Source organism: Ptychodera flava, chromosome 6 (genome assembly GCF_041260155.1).
Source record: "Ptychodera flava strain L36383 chromosome 6, AS_Pfla_20210202, whole genome shotgun sequence".
Taxonomy (NCBI): Eukaryota; Metazoa; Hemichordata; class Enteropneusta; family Ptychoderidae; genus Ptychodera; species Ptychodera flava.
Window position 1 is genome coordinate 26487590 of NC_091933.1, and position 18578 is coordinate 26506167.

At 36.8% G+C, this 18578-nt stretch overlaps 1 protein-coding gene across 1 annotated transcript in view; it reads left to right on the top strand.

Annotated features, from left to right (window-relative positions):
* Positions 1 to 18578, top strand: part of LOC139134413 (plasma membrane calcium-transporting ATPase 3-like) — a 139831-nt gene that overhangs the window by 25910 nt on the left and 95343 nt on the right. Inside the window, 1 exon segment of the mRNA XM_070701275.1 lies at positions 12818 to 12868. The gene's annotated coding sequence lies outside the window, so the exon portion shown is untranslated.

Genomic DNA, 18578 nt, shown 5'->3' on the forward strand with positions numbered 1-18578 from the left:
ACCATAACAGAAAATTCATACGTATTTACACGAATGATTGTCACCAAAATTTATGAAACCCCTGTCGTTTCAGTAATTTGCCTCCTTAGCGAACCTGAAACGAGACCTGAACTTGAAAACAGCGCGAAACGCTCAAAGCCCACACTTCGACCGCCATCTTGGAAATCGCCTGACCTGTTTACGTCACATGGCACTGTAGACATCATTTCGCGACCAAAAGGTAATCCAAACTCATATTTTTAAAAACTTTGCGCGAAATAAAAAAAGACGACAAGAATGCACAAAGAACGATTGCACGATTAACCAAAAAAACTTGTAAAATGACAGTGACCCCAACATCGAGAAATAGGTAAAGTCAGCGTAGAGTAATATGACACACACGTAACGTGCGCAGCCCATGAACTCTACCATTCTCCCGCTCTGATCATTTCACCGTTTCTCTCAACAACAAGAACAGATTAATAATTAAAATACAAATGCGCGTTCGTAATACTGCCATGGAGATTTCATGTAGACTAACCGTCATCAGGTATAGACGCCTTATAAACCTTTTTGAGGGTCGCAATTTTGACCTATAGCTTTGACCACCAGCGTTTTCACGGCGTCTACGTCACTGTAATCTCCCACGTAACTTGATAAACGGCCACTCACGGCGCTTGAACCACATGATCAAAGTCGCGGCCGCACCGATGTGCCGCTCGGCCGGTGTTTTTCAACACCTGTGTACGTGTCAATGATTAAAAAAAACTCGTCAATCGAAACGAAAAAGTCTATTCAGGACTAAAAACGATGTTGATAAGGCTAGTTTTGGCAGATGTCCTTTGCCAATGAATACACTGAGCTGTCAAGTGGGGCTGTCAATCAAGGGTGTCGGGAAAAATCTGAAGCGTCACGGCATTGTAGAAAGCGTCACGGCGATCAAGGCAAGCGTCACGGAGACGTGATGCTTGAAGGGCCTAGGGAGAACACTGGAAAGGCATGGTTCCACTTTCATCAGTAACTTTTTACATGTATATGTTACACATGACAAGAAGTTGATAATATGTGCTTCGCTCTGATTTAAAAGTTGTGTCGAAAGATGTTGATATATGATGATGTATATACATCCGACCATAGCAATAAAACAAATGTAATGACATATTGTGTCAGAAAGATCCAACAGGCATGTGGTGATGTCAGCTACTGTCTACTCTTGGTTTGTATGGTCAGACCAGCGCACTTTCTGCTTGCTTGGGCAAGTCTGAGTAATCTAGAACTGCAATGCAGTTGCACAGCCATTGCAAATTCTCGAGATGTGACTTCAGAATTAATCAAATTACCTTTAGAGGACGGAGGTTTATCTCACAGATAGATGTGACTGAAATGTGAAGCTATATCCAAGGAAGTCCAGAAGATCTCCACTCAATATTTTGGTATGCAGTGACACCTTCTGAGGAGTGACAAAGAGTTCAGATGGATGTGATTGTGGTTGGGGATGAGGCGATGAATTTCTGTAGTGTGCAAAATTGTACTAAGAGATATTTCAACATGACAACCATACAGTGTAGTGGATATATACAATCAAATGACACTTGAAATGTCGGTTTCTAGGGCATTGTTTTTTTTTAATTTTATGTCAGCTAGAACAGCTGTCATCCTCTCTAAGTCCATCCAGATAGCACCCATCTACACTCTCATGTATGATATGCTTTATCTGTCCAAATTACATCAGGAGAGGATTATGACCAAGCTTGCTCGCATGTTTATAGAGAATATCATAGTAAAGGGCCATGTGTCTGTGTATGCTGAGGCAATATTTCCTTTCCAGCCCTGTGCAGTGTGTGCATTTTCTTTAGAGATTTGAGCATGTTAGGGTTGGCAGGGCTTCATTGGCACACGCAACTAGTACTCTTCTGCAGCATCAGCTGGTTTGAATATTCATGACTTTTATCCTGGCATGGACAATATTATGTACAAAAGTAGTTTACCACATTTAGAATTGAAATCTTAGTGCAGTCATACAATCAACACAAAATGTACTATTTGGGTGTGAACAGTGTGATCCATAACTACACTGACTACTTTTTTTCATATTGTATAAGCCATTAATGCGAAGTATAAAGGAACAATAGGCTTAAATAATTTCTTCATTTCACACACCATGTGATATCATCTTTATTTTATGTATGTGCAACAAAACTGGTGAGTGTCGACGCTGCAAGTGTCAACAATGAAGTATGTTCTGGACACTGGCAGTGTATACAGTACCGGAATAATTTCTGAAATACACTCTGTAATATTGTAACTTAATGGTCTACTGTTTGTGTAGACTCATTTTGCAGATCATTGAATAAATGAAGTTTTCACCATCATATTCAATTGAAAATTGAATGTTTCCTACAGAGTTGACCCTGGGATGGCGGCCATTTTGAATTTTCAAGTGTCCGTAAATGTTAGGTAATTTTGTTTCTCTTTTAGCAAAAGTTGCACGGTGATCCCGATTGAAAGATTCCTGGAGGAAAGATTGAGCAAATATGTTCAAGTCTTGTAATTATGAGGCAGGTAATACCTTCCATGTGAACTACCGCACTTACATGTATATCTTGATGGAATGGGTATCACAAACAGTTAGAATAAACCAGTTTTGTCTTGAATTCCAAGAACAGCATCTCAATTGCTGGTGAACTTCACATTTTGATTTATAAATCATCTAATGATAACTTGTTTTTGAATAAAGTTGTACTGGCAGTTTGTCAGACGGCAATGAGGAATTTCAATTCAAAAATTAGTGTCTTGTGGAAAAGTGGGAAAATGCTTCCAAAGCTAGTGGAATGGTCAGGTAAATTCTCACAGTACTGATTGTTTTACATGTAAGCATAACCTTGAAGATGTCAAAATTTATTCAGTATCTACCCTGTTGCAAAAATCTATTTTTTTGAAACTCTGCCAGGCAACCAATTGCCTACTCGCGCATTGTACAAGCATGCTCATTGACTATGCGCAATGTGATCAGTGAAATTAATGACATAATTCATCAAACATCTTTATAATCTTTCCATTTTGAATGGATTTTTACAGGCAATATCAGCATTGCTCGGAGCCATCTCAGTAAGACTCCTCACTGCATTGATGAAACAGAGCAAATTTGCATAATCAGAAAATGGTTCACATCAGATATAGTGCAGTTCTGCATTTTAATGAACATGATAACATTTCAGAGGGCAATTTTATTCACTTTGTTGGAGTTGTGCACTTATTTTGTACATCAACAATTCAACAGCAATCAATGCAAATGATATTCAGTCTTTATCACCACTTTACAACTTCAAATACAAGGTAGCTGAGGAGAGCAGTGCTGATCATCATGAATCCAGCTTTGTTTCTAGAGTAGCAATAAGGGTGTGACTCTTTATACTGCCGTCTTCAACGTTGTCCACATGTCTATCACTATAGCACATAGTTAGACCCTTTGTAGTGAGTTTTACTGTATTTGTTTCAATCAAAGAGCACTGGCAGTAACAAAGTACTAAATTCTCCATTCCTGGCAGAGTAATTTCTGAAAAATCTTGTCAAAATGTTAGGACAAGTAGTAAAATAATTTTGCATATAAATGATGATACCTAGGATGTTATTGTGAATAACCTCTATCAAAGGATGTGTGTGCATTGTACAGAAGACCTTTTGATTTGTTTCTTCCTGTACGGATTTTACATTGAGAATTATTAGAAACCCCATTTTCACTCATGTTGGTGAAACTCACTTGCAAATTGGTCAAAAGACGTGAAAATCAATGGCCTAACAAAATTTTATCAGTTTCCTTTGCAGAATTGCTGAGCTTATGGGCTTATTACCGGGGCTTATTAATTGTATTTATGAATGCAAATTTTCAAAGTTGAATCAAATATTAATGTTCAAAGTAAAAACTTCAAGAACACGTTGTGTTAGAAAAATAATTGCCTCCAATGAATGATGGAAAGCATTGATAAGTGCCTATTTCAGACTAAATCTTTTAATGAAGCAAACTTAGCCTCACCAGAATTTTACCAATTTTTCTGCAGTGGTGACCTTCGTTCGTGACCTTTGACCCCCGCTGCAGAGCAGTGAAAGTTACAAAGTTTTGACTGAAATTTGGAACATCTCAATGGCAGTGCTGCCAAAGCGAATTAAAATAATCATACTAGTGAAGTGGTTTCTTCGAAGATGCCACATGTTAGTTTACAGCCATGACATTTATTCCCTCAGGTTGGAGATACTTTCCAAACACGCTAATAGACAAATGGCACACTGACCTCAGGGCATGCCATCCGATAATTTAGCTGTCCTGTCTGGTGACAGGCAATGCAGACATCCAAAGTCATAATATTAAATAATTTAATTGTGTAGACACTGGGCCAGGCTTCATACATGATCAGGAAGAGTAAAAACCTTCACATGTAATTTCAATTTTTTATAACATGGACGCACACCCTGCATTTCAAATAAAGAATGAAATACTAGTCTGTGATAATGTCACAGCTGACGCATATGACTCTTGAGTATTTTATTTCATCATGAATCGCACAAATGTGTAATTTATCTCACATTTTTTGTTGGCGTATTGTATTACATGGACTTTTATTGCATGTAATGTTTCATTGTATTCTGTTTTGACCTGACTTTGAAAATTTTTTTATTTTTTCCGGATAAGTGCAAAAAAAGTAGTGCGCTACTACTGTGGTTTAATGCAAGCTCTCTAGTAGGGACTGATTTTGATTTGCCACTGGTCTTGTGGTTTATTAATATCTCATTGAATAAACAGAAGGAACTAATTTTAACAAAATCTGTCCCACTGATAGAGGAGTGATTGTAAAACCAAGGAGCTGACTTCTGTATACTACATGTTACAAAGCAAAAGAAATTAAACAATCAACACCAAAAGAGGTTACAACCTAAAAAAAACAATCGATTTGGTTCCTGTTCTTTTTTGACACAGACTGGGAGGCTAGTCTAAGATTGCCTTCATCAAGTTCATGACTGTAGTCATAACTTTTGCAAATCGGATCTTCTAGAATACTGGGATATATCTACATGTAGTGTAGGCCAACTGTCAGGTCCTCTGATCTTGTCATGTGCGATGACTCAACTTTCTATGAGGAAGTTCTCGACATGTCAAATAGTGGTTTAGTGATATTAAGATGAAGTTCCTGATTTCTATAAAACACTTTGCAAGAGACTTAAATTCAAGGCTATTCATGGTCTTCCAATGTGGGATCAGATATCATTTATCTGATCATGGGTTTGAGCTATGGAACAGATTCATACATTTTTCATTTTTGTCAATTTGCAAAATGCCACTAGTAGTATGTACAAAGCTTGTACAGAATAACTGACTACTATTTGGTATGCGAGCTGTGTATTAAAGATAGTGTGTGTTTTATGGCAACTGTATGTTCAACAGAATACATGAGGCATGCATGCAAAGTGGTGTTTTTGCCTTGTATGGCATTGATGTAGGAACACATACACAGTACTCTTGATATGGGTCACTCACAGATGCCAGTGACAGCTTTTCCCCTTTGGCAAGTGTTATAACCTGTTACAATTGTTATTACCATGAGGAGGGATTTGTTCAGTGTATGAATGGGGTTCCGCTTCCTCTGAAACTGATGATAAGGTGATGACTTGGAGTTGGGCAGAAGCTACCTTTGATAAGTGTTGAGAAATGGATGATCCTCTCCATGTTGAAGAGCAGAGAATGTGTGTTTGTAGTTCCTATATGTGGCAATGGGAAAACTGCTTCTTCTTAGAGCAGTGGGTACTTTGATGTGTGTATGTACAAGGTGCATCATAGGATTTGCAAGGCACATCATCATTGAGACAGGTGTTGGCCTGGAAACAAAAGAACATGGGATTGAGAAGGGCGCCTTTAAGTTTTACAGTAATCTACCAGTTACCCAGTCATTCACTAAAATACAGGGCTCATCATTATCATATTTGTCATCATCATCATCATCATCATCACCATCATCATCATCAACATCACCCTCATCATCATCATCATCATCACCATCATCATCAACATCATTGCCATTGTTGTTAGTCTAGCTGCACTCCAATCACTTCAAATGATCAAGTAAAAGCCACAAGTCTAGAATATTAGATAGACATGCGATAAGTTTAACAAAGGACTCTTTTTAAAATCCAGTCAATACAAAAGGGGAGTAAATGGGCATTGTTCATTCAGATGATAGCAACACATGTGCCAAAGTGCAGGGTAGTAATCCCCACAGTACACATCTGACCCTGTGAAGTATTTTAACTGACACTATTAGTACGTTCAGATTGACGACTTTGCGTCGGCCCAGGTCCGGACCTGGGCCGGGGCCGACGTAAAAAACCAATGTGGACACGCTGAGTCGGCCCTGGGCCGACTCAGTTTGGTCCCGGTTAGAAGGGGGGGTTTCAGGGCCAACTCAGGGCCGACGCAAAATTTGGTCCGATGCAAATCGCCAGTCTGGACACGTTACGTCGGCCCTGGTCCCAGTTGACCAGGCCTCCGCCATGGATCGAAGTTGAACTAGTCACCTTATTCGCACAAAACAGACGACGTTTGAAACTAAAGTTTACACCTATCGAAAGTTTTCAATCCAGTCTTTACATTTTAATATCATCCCATGTACGCAGAACTTCCCACCAACCTTTGTTCCGCAAACGAGACCATGTCATTCGATTCCACAGTGCACGTAATAGACTAGAGAGGCATGTCAAAAATGCCGCGCACTGGTTATTTCTCCACCGTGGTCTTATATATACCATATGCTCATCCAATAAATAGTGAAGATCTCTCCGATGATTAAAAGGGTGAGTGGTAGTCATATTTGCCCTTCTTGTGCGTAAAAACACAGGATAATCATGAACAGTAGAAACAGCGTGCCATATTCAAATACGCCATTTTGAACTTTGACAGGTCAGAGGTCACAAAGGAAGGTAAAGTTACGTCGGCCCTAATTCTGGTACCGTTAGGTGTGGACCCGGACCAAATTTAATCCAAAAGGACAATTATTTTGCGTCGGCCCAAATTTCAGTTGGGTTGCCAATGTGAACAAGATATATATCCACATTTTATAGTAAATGGTCCACAGCACCATCTCCTAATTTTCAATTCAAACTAATGCTAAACAAATAAACAGACAACAAGAACATCCATGTGTTTTGTCACAGGGAGTAGATGAATCACAGGAAAGCAGACGATATGACCTAGGGATTTCGGTTCATGCAATGTGTGTTGTGGAGCGGTGACAGAGCAGGAGAAATGAGCGGATTACAATAGGCTAACACAACTAGTACAAACACTTCCTTTGGTCTCTCACATATAGTTGAATCATACTGCTTATAGAATTTTTTCTCATTCAATGGAAATAGATCATTATATCTATAGAGGTAGATGTAGTTGGCTTCGTACTTGTGAAACGAATTACCCAATATTTACCAACACTTGAAATTAAAAATGGCTGCCATCTGTGTGTTAACTCTATGAGCAGAAATTAAATTTTCAGTATTTCATGAAATGAGCTGGTGAAACCTTAAGTCACTCCATGAGCTTCAAAATGAACCCCTCCTCTGCATATTAGGGCACAAACCAATTTATGGCATCGGAAAATACTTTGTGCAGAATCAAATTTTTATTATGGAATCTAGTTGTTATTGTTGATACGAATGGACACCTGTATACGTTAAATTCTAGTAACCTTATAATACAAAGTAGAAATTGTGACAACTGGTCCAGTGCAGTCAGAATAATATCTACTAAACCTGGTCAGGGTTAGTACGGTCCTGGAAAACCCTGGAATTTTATTTTAGCCCTCGAAAACCCTGGAAAAATGTGATTTAGCCCTGGAAAATCCTGGAAAATGAAGATATTTGAGACTAATGTAGTTGAACTTAACAAATCTGATAATACATATTCCAAGAAAGCTGAATCTATGGGGAAATGTCTTTTGTCGCAAAGTTAAATAGTCTTAGGAGTGCAAATTCTAAGACTGCAAAAGAGAAAAACAAACTCAAATACAATCAGTAGCTATATAGTTAGAAGAAAAAGCTCAGGAATTAAAGCAGTAGATAGGTACGGTGTGTCAATAGAAGTTGAGTATAAATTTGTTTTCATGATCAAGAGCCCTGGAAAATTACTTAATTTTAGTTGAAATAGCCGTGGAAAACTGGTCAAAAAATCCTGGAAAGCCCTGGAATATTTATTTGTCCCAGGGTGTAGGAACCCTGCTGGTACATTTGTTCATGAAAAGTCATAATCATAAGCCTTTGTGTATCATATTGTGTAATGCCTGCTGCCTTTGACCATACCCATGCATTGTTAGTTTCCAAAGCACCTTCATGTTAGTCTGTGCTGGGTTCACGGCCAATTCTATACTTGCCAAGTTGAATTTTGTAGCATACCCATGACATCTCTGAAAAGATGTCATACAAGTTCAAACCAATGTATCAACATTGGATGTTCTCTGGTAACTGTAGTTTTTTGCTCACGTGTGTAACACGTGAGCATATGTCGCAGCGATGTCTGTCTGTCTGTCTGTCCGTCTGTCTGTCTGTCTGTCTGTCTGTCTGTCTGTCTGTTGGTCCGATATCTCAAAAACGGCTTATCAGATCAGAATCAAATCTGGTACATATATTCAGTTAGCAAATGGCAAGAACTGATTAGTGTTTGGGGGGTGTGGCTTGCATACTTTTTGCTCATTTGCATAATTAATGATTTTAGAAAAAACGGATATTCATTAAGGACTACTACACACAATTTGATGAAATTTGCTACAAATGTTGATCACACCAAGATATATCAGCAGTGGGAACCATTAAGGGGTGACATGAAAGATAAATGCTAATTTGCATATTTAATGAACTTTCCTAACTAGGGATATATGTCTGATTTGACTTGATCAAAATTAACCAAACTTGGTATGTATATTAAAGATACTATGATTTAACATTATTGAAAGTCATTAAGCGTTTTAACTTCAGCCGATTCCTAATTTGCATATTTAATGAACTTTCCAAATTAGGGATATATATCTGAATTAACTTGATTGTAGTTGTTGAAACTTGCTAGATACATCAAAGATACTGTGATATAACATTATTGAAAGTCAAAAGACATTTTTACTTCAGCCATAACCTTATTTGAATATTAAATGAATTTTCATAGTTAGGGCTATTTATCTGAATTGACTCGATGAAAATTGATTAAACTTGCTATGTACATTAAAGACACTATAATACAACATTATTGAAAGTCATTAAGCATTTTCTCTTCAGCCAATTCCTAATTTGCATATTTAATGATCTTTCCTAATTAGAGATATATATCTGAATTGACTTGACCAAAGTTGACAAAATTTGCTACACATATTACAGATACCATGATACAACATAATTGACAATCATTAAGCATTTTTATTTAAGCCAATTCCTAATTTACATCTTTAATGAGCTTTGCTTATTAGGGATATATACCGGGATTTACTTGATCAAAGTGGGCAAAACATGCTATGTAAATTGATGATTATACCAGGTACTAGGTTAAAACAATATCGAAAGTCATTTAACATTTTCATGTCAGCTAATTTATAATTTGCATATCTAATGAGCTTTCACAGCTTGGCATATATGGCTTGAAGCACATGGCCATCAGTAATTACACTTGCTATATAAAGTGGTGATACAATAAACGCAGTCAAATAACTTTAATATTTTTATTTCAGCTAATTACATATTTGTAAACTTCATGACCTTTTAGAATTAATGGGCGGTGATTACTGTTCATTATGTTGATCATAATAATTTCAATGAAGTTGCAAACATGTGGCAAAGGTTCAAATTTACACATAACTTCAATATATAATGAAACACGTGAGCATTTACAGTTCATATCTGGTGATATTACAAAAGTAAGCATTCACATTCAATCTATCACCAATACATGTATCTAGGCATTTAACTGATGACATATCAAATCATATTAGAAGTATGCTATATTGTTTTCATTTGCAAATTCATTAGTAAAAACTGAGCATACTTTCAACGAAATTCAACACAGTCATTATATAAAGGTGTATACATGTACAAGTACTCCATGGGTTTTGTACAAGATACTATTGATGTACTTGCAAGTACACAGATATTGATGTGCTAATAAAAATGCAAATATTACTGATGCGCAATTAGTCCATTTCCACACTGTTCAGTTGCACCCCTGACAGGCAAGGAAAGGGATTTGAGGATATGACCACAAAATTGCACCAAATGTTGTACTCAGTATTCAGGCCAAGCCATTCATCATTGGGCGAATGCACAAGCTACATGTACCTACCGGTACATGTATTCTTGTCCAATCAGAGTTCTGTGATAAGTTTTCTACACACCTGTGTTCCAAAAAAAAGATATTTGCATGGTCATCCCTTTTTAACCTTATAAAGTTGTGCAGTAAACATGTTTGTAACCATGTAGCTATAGAAAGATTGTGAAGTTATCTCACAAAGAGACACGCATACTCTCATCCACATTACCATTGCTACACAGTTACATACATAGTAAGCATAGTTCTGTAAATGCAGTGAATGATTGCAAAGAGAAAAATCTACAAATGAAATGCTCAAGTCAATTCAACGGTTACATTACTTGATTGAAGTGTATGCGGGATAGGATGTGAGATCATTGACTTCTCATTTACCCATTCTGTTTTACCTCCTTTTTAGCTACTATAGACTATAGTCTATAGAAGCTCTTGGGATGGGTATCCGTCCGGCGTCCGGCGTCAGTCTGTATGTATGTATGTATGTCCGTTTGTGAGGCGTCCGTCCACTCAAATATTTTGAGAACCGCAGTACTTACTGATTTGATATTTGTTGTGTAGATGAAAAATATGATTTTAAGAAACTATTTTTTTTTAATTTTTTGATATTGTTGAAAATAGGCAAATTAATGCCAAAAAAGGTGTTTTTGGTAAAAAATCTTCTTCTTCATAACCGCTTGTCAGACAGCTTTGTTATTTGGTATACAGGTCTGTAGGGACAACCCAACTTAGATTTGTTCAAATTGTGATGAAATATGCAAATCTGTATTTTTAAGGAATTTTTTTATTTTTGATCGAAATTTGACTTACATTGTATGTAATTCTTGTACTGTATAAACCCTATCAATTCACCCAGAAAAAAATAAATATTTTAAATAATTGAATTCATTAGGAAATCATCAAAGCCAAAATAATTTTAGTGTAGAATTATCAGAAAGTTCAACGTTTTTGACAGTTCATAGTGAAATGCTTACCATCTTGAAGGATTAAAACATGTAAAGGCAACTTTCCTGAATCCCAACTTTGACATATTCTGAACCGTCATTTATTGTGCCCTGTATGTTATCTAAGAGAAATTGCTCAAAATAGTTTGTCATGATAGGGTGGTCAAATAAATAGAGATAGAGAAAGTTCTAATTTCCATTTATGGTTGGCTTGGTAAGGATAAAATAAAATGACTTTGAGGAAAAAAATAGAGTGGTCAATTAAAAGAGTGGTCAAAGTGATAGGGTTTTTATGGTAAAAGCTGGGCTGTAAGATTCCTCATGTGCTATTTATAGCAATTATGCAATCTGTATAAACAGTGCAATGAAAGTTACATGATGCTTTTGATGACCTTGAACTTCTTAATTTTCAAACATTTGTCTCTTCAGTGTGCTTTCTCTGAGTATGTACAGTCTCAACTTATTCAACAGAACTTACTTACAATGTTTATTTGAAAGTTAAAATGTGCTTGGTTAATAGGATGAAAATACTGATAAAAAGATAACCAGCTTCAGATTCTTTACAACCTGACAGATATGCTGTTTTTATGACGAAAATCTTGATTTAAGCAAGTCTTGTTTACTTTCATTAGAATGTAATTAACTCTCGTTTATTAGCTACTATAGACTAATATAGTCTATAGAAGCTATTGGGATGGGTATCTGTCCGGCGTGCACTGTCAGTATGTATGTATGTATGTATGTATGTATGCCCGTTTGTGAGGCGTCTGTCCACTTAAATATCTTGAGAACTGCAGTACTTACTGATTTGATATTTTTGTGTGGATAAAATATATGATTTTGAGAAATTCTTTTTATTAATTTTTGATATTGTTGAAAATATGCAAATTAGCACCAAAAAGGCGTTTTTGGTAAAAAATCTTCTTCTTCATAACCACTGGTCAGACAGCTTTGTTATTTGGTATACAGGTCCCTAGGGATAACCCAGCTTAGATTTGTTCAAATTGTGATGAAATATGCAAATCTGTATTTTTACGGAATTTTTTTCTCCATTTTGGGTCAGACCATCCTGAAATGAGCTATCAATGATATCCACCTTATTCATCAATACATGTGTCACAAAAGGTTATTCTCTACATAACACAGCAGAGCTCTGTCAACTGTTGAGTCGCTTGTTTTTTCAAAACCGCTGGTCAGACAGCTTTAATATTTGGTTTACAGGTCCGTAGGATGACCTTAGTGAGATAATTTCATACAGTCAGGAAATACTTAATTTTGTATCCATGTCTATAGTAGCTTCAGGGACTTTGGCCCTATGTTTATTTTAAAGTCAGGAAAATGATATCTTTTATATTATGGCTAAAGTGATTAGAACTGTATTGTGATAAACTTTGGAAAAAATTTCCTCAAGGATGGCAAACTCTGCAGTGTATTCCTCATTTAGACCAAAGCTTGTTACTGCACATCTCTTGCATTAAAGGAAATGTGGACATCATATTGTACAGTACATATTAATTTCACTGAACAAAGTTTTTCCATATTATTGTTTTGACAGAGTTCACATCAGATCTGGGACAGAAAAGCATTCATTACCCAACTAGAGTAGGTGAGTAAATCATATATTTAACTCGTTGCGACACATCATGATATTCACCCCACAACAATTTGACTGGTTGACCTTTTCCTGAGGATGAGAAACCACAATGTAGTATTTATGGCACTCTAAATTCCGATGACAGGATGTGTTTTGTCAATTTTTAAAGAAGAACTCACGCACTCCAGTCGACTTCAGCTCATGATAGTACCGTTGCTTATCGATCCATGATGACTGAGGATAAGTAAAGGGGAGACTATCTCATATTGAAATATGGCTGTAGCCAATATTTCTGTGGATTACGGTAACTCATGTTTTAGCCATTTCAAGACTACGGTTTCCATCAAAGCCATGTAGGCTAGCAGCTGAACATTGCTACGTATTGCTAGTAAGGCATGCATCATAGGCATGCGTGGGTTTTGTCTCTTTTCTGTCGTCACCAAGGCTCAGAGCTCATCCGTTTTTTCTTGAAGTTCAAGTACACGGTGAAGTCAAATGCTGCTGATATTTTGAAATGAAATTTAATCTCACTTCATGATGTAAAATTTAGCAATGGGATTATAATGCAGTGAGGCAAGCCGTTTGTATGATGTCTAATTAATCATTCTTCCTCAATCTGTATTTGCATCTCCTTGTATGACGTCTATGTAAATTCGGCAGGGCTTCCTTTGCATGGCATGTGACATCATCTGACCAATCAGTGCTTCTCTTTTGTCCAAGGCACCCCAGGTTAAGGATTCTGTAATGTTGGCGGCACAGTTTCCCATTGGCAGGTGTATGAACTTTTTGTATTTCTATTGTCGTGTCTTCCTTGAATTTTCGCATTTTATAACAAACAAAAAATTTTTCATTTATTTTGTGTAGTCATTTGAACACTAAAAAAAGAAATAAGAGGGCTGACCTCTGCAGTTTTGAATTGAATGTGCCCAGATTGAAAGCATGGGAAATGTCTGGAAGAGAGGATGCTGGGATTGAGAATTGAATGGCAAAGGGAATTAGCAGTGGCGCAGCAACTGTAAATTAATGTTTTCAGCATCCATAGGGTGCAAGCTTACCATGTTGTTGCACAAGAACTTTCAATTTGGAAATAAAACACACGCTCGATGGCAGTAAATTTAAATTTATATAGTGCTACTTGTCTTTCACGTCTTCTCCGAACCAGCTTCACATTCAAAACACTTGTCTGGACTCTTTTTGAGTTATTTATTCGCTTTCAGTGTGTTTCAAAATATCTTCCCAGGGAACCTTTGATCTCAGAAGGTATGATTTTCGTCTAGATTTTAATGTTGTAATTTATCTAGAATGTGAGCGTTCCATTTAAACACCACTCTCTGACTGCAGTCTTAATGCACTGGGCCTAGGTGCAGCCGTTACTGCATAACGTAAAACCAATTAACATCATCTGTGCAGTGGAGAAAAGCACCTCAGGGGGAAACTATGGAAAGGTTGACACAGTTTCATGTTCGTTCTGCAGTACCTTTTTTTCTTTCCACGGCCATTTATTTCACTCTCTACCCTAGGAAAGGGCCACAAAAAGAATAGGACTCTAGTGTTTTGTGATAATACGGATTATAGTTCTATTTTTAGTCACACCGCGCCAGACATCTATGAGCTTACACTTGCATTATATACTGGACATTCATGCAAGTAAATACTTTCAAGGCTTCACAGTCGCTGTTTGGAAACATTATGATTGATTTTTGTCATCAATTTGTGTTCGTTTGTGACAGACTAGATAAATACTCAAAACTAATCATTTATTTGAAGTTTAAAGTACAAAAAATTTGCAGGATCCAGATGAACGTGAAGTGCCTGCCCTCTGCACATTTGCTCATGTGATTGATGAAGCCATAAGGCCCTTCTTAGCCCCTGTGAGTCCAAATTTACAGTATTACATAGCTCTGGGAAATGCACTGTCACCCTTGAAGTAAACTATTTATGACTGCATTTTAATAAATTGCAATTTTGACTCGTCAAGTCGCTGACTTTGATTTTTTGTAATGTGACGACTGAATAAACTTTCAGTCGGTCTGGATAATATTTTGATCAGATTGTGCTTAGCATAGTTGATAGTTTCAATCATCTTGGCATATTTTTCATTCATGTCATTATATTTATTTCCTTTTTATGTATTCATTTCCCTGTCTGGCTATAAAACTTGATGGTTATTACCAGAAAGGTGATGGAGTATTTCAATTTCTCATTCCAGTGAGAAAGATTTCCATCGTCCGCACTCATACTGGTGTGCTATGACTGTTCCCTTGATTGTGTCTTTGCAAAGAGGAAGCTGTAATTTGCTTTCAAGACAGGATCATGGTTGATGTTTCAAAATTTAAAGTCAGTTTTGACTGGTTTGTTCATCTCTTCACTGTCTTGAATTTGGACTGGTTCCTGCACTGTCCGGCTGTATTGCAAAAATTAATTCTCATGAATATTCATAGCTTCTCTCTTTCTTATCCTGATGACTAGGCTGATTGACGTTTTTTATGCAGAGTCTGAGAGTTCAGCATCATGAGAGGCTATCAGATAAAATGGTTTACTTGCATCAAAAATTTCAAATGTGGACAGCGGAAAACCATTTTACTTTTGTTGGAAAGAGGTATTCTGTAAAGCTGCTCATGAACACGTAAATATATCCAAGTAGTGTGTCACAAATGCAAAAACATGAGAAAATACTTGCGATTATGCTATTCATTTACTCCTTATTTATATCTTTTATGTTAATATACAGTTCTGTAAACTTGTATCTATTGCTTATGATCTACAATGTCTTTACTGTGATGTCCAAGAATTGAAGATGCTTCTAAAAGGAGAGATTGGTCAGTCATTTTATGGTTGTGTTTCACCAGAGTGAATTTTATGTAAAAATGGTGCTCATTCAAAATAATATCCATAATTTTGTGTGCAGGTTCACAGCCACTGATACTTTATCTTCAGATTCATTGCAAACAATCATGTTTTACAATGTTCTTAAAGCTCTACACTTGCAGGTTATGAGGCCTCTTACTAGCAAATTCAATCTCGCACCAAAATAATCCTTGACATGGCCTTGACATTGGGTGAAAAATAGTCTCGTAACTTACAAGCAGGGATTGAAAATTTTATAGGAGCATCCGTTCTAATAATTCACAACTGATTGGCTGTGTTGGTGTTTTACCTTTAGGGTCAAGTTCCCTCTATGAATTACCATCACTGATGAAAGTTGTGATTTGAAATTATGCTGTAGGTGTTTCCAGGGAACCCTTTGACTAAAAAATCATGGCAAAGCTAGGGAGTCTTGTAGAAAGAAGAAGGTGATATATTTGGTGCAAGCTTTCAGTTTAGAGGCACTGATCATGAACTGAGTAGCCATTAATCACAGTGGTCGTTCGACTAGAAGGGGCAGTAAAAATTGAAATACATGGAGAGATGCATGAGTAATGTATATATGAGCTGAGGAGCCATCATGGAAAAGTGCATGTACTAGGGAGTTGTTTTCAGGTGATTTTAAAGTGAGACCCGGGGAGCCTTAATTGGATTGTATCACATGATGGATCATGAGTGCCATTTTTGAATCAAAAGTAATTTGTGTATGGAGGTCATCGTTAAAATGGAAAGGTCACAGAGATATTTCCTGGATACATTTCAATAGCCACAAAGGTATCGCTGAAAGGAGTTCTGTAGTTTTGTTAGGTATAGGAAGTGTGATCTGTTCAAGATCAAACTGTACAGTAGAAATACAGGAAATATGAAAGTGATTTGTGAAGATTTTGTTGCATTTTAAGGAATGTCAGTAAAACCTTCTGATAATCCAGCTTAGGTACTGATTTCAAAAACGATTATATCTCAGTGAAAAGAGTATAGTCTTGTCAAGTAAAGACTACAAGTAGTAGTGCACAAGGCCTGTCTATACAGCAGCACAAACATACCGGTACTGGCTCAGCTTTTGTCAAAAATGCATTTGTGATTCACACATAAACATCTAGAATTCTATCTATTGTGCTTTGCTTGAGTCCATGTTATGTTATAGCTGCTCTGTTGCTAACAATGTTGATATCTGTTCCTGCTGGTGGGGGGATCTGTTGGTCTTTGTGCAATCTAAACATAAAGGCCTACTTTGATGATTTCAATGAAAAACCTATGTTAGAAATATTATTCAACAATCCCTGCACAGTCATGGAAGAGGGGACAATGATTTTCTCTGTTTTCCTTTGAAATAATTACAGTACACAATAAATTAGAAGAACATTTTTTTTAATTGATTGACATTTTTCCATTGTATCTTAAATCCGTTGAAAAAATTGCTATTTTCGTAAATGACGCATTGAGAATACATGTATGTGTTAGCCCAAAAAGCAATCCAGTCTGAGCTGTGCCTGAGGTCAGAGGTTATGCTGTTTTTCATAAACTGCCAGATTTACTTCAGTTGCCATGACTGATGCTGTTTGTGTCAGTAACTACATCATGGACGATTGGCCAAACAAAGATGGGAGGATGAGTGGAAATACACCAGTCACATGGACAGCCCTGTAAGAGAGCTTGTTATAGTCTACATTATTGATGTTGCCTTTTTTGACTAATTTTGAATACTATAACATCCCAAACACACCTCTGAGCAACGCAGCAAACCATCCTGTCACTCTGCTGTCACACAAGCAGCAATTTAAGCTTTGAGTTTTTTCGACCATCACAGAAATGTAATTCAATAAAAAAACTTTCCTAAATCAGTTTTCAGGTCTGTGTTTTTACTAAATCTTTGGAAGGAAAGGGGTGCCTTGACACCTTCCATTGAGTTTTGCACAAGCATAGCTATTTGTCTTCGTATGACAGAGATGTTGACAGATCTAATTTAGTACACTGTGACACTCATTATTCAGCGCAAATCCACTCATCATGAAAGCGTGCCATTTATCCATCAGCCCAGAGCTAAAAATTTGCTGAATAATCATGAAGTGAGTAATTGAATTAGAAAATCAACACAAAATATGGCAAGATAAAAGCAAGCGTGCAGTCTTCGGTGAAGGCCTACTTAGCTGTTCAGTGTATACAGTGACTATACGGTAGACAACCACCTGTGATCAGATGAAATCAAATCTTTAGGTGCTAGGTTTCGAAAATTTGTTATCTACGGGTAACATTTTGGTTTTCAAAGTCAAAGTTAGCAAAACACAACAGGTACATTTGGTTATTTATTTATGAGTTTATTACATATATGTTCCAACTTGAATGCTTATTCCAAACACTGTTCATTTGAAATTGCCTCAGAACCCTTTTCAAAAACATGCTCAAAAAGACTTCGAAGTTTTGTAGGTATTCATCTACACTGGTTGCACGTCTGCATTGCTGAGTTAAAAAGATTCGGTGCTGTCAGTTCCTGTGTAGGATCTCACCGTGTCTTGGGTACGAGAAATGTAAATGTACATTTCTGTCCAGTTTGTACGATATAAATATTCATAATTTGACATGAATATTCATGACTGCACCACATACTCCTTGCATAATAAAATTTATTAATATTTGCAAATAATGAGACTGGAAACAGAAAAATTCAAGTTATTATTAGCTTGATTGGGGTGTAAGGAAATGACAGAAGTGTAAGATTTACGTTGTACCTACACGGTATGTGTTTCAATGAGCATTACCAGCATCATGTACATGTTTGGCAATATTCATGTGATAATGCTTAAGACCAGTGATGGGGGATCTGATATTGCCAAGTATTTGATAAACCATGTCCAGTTTT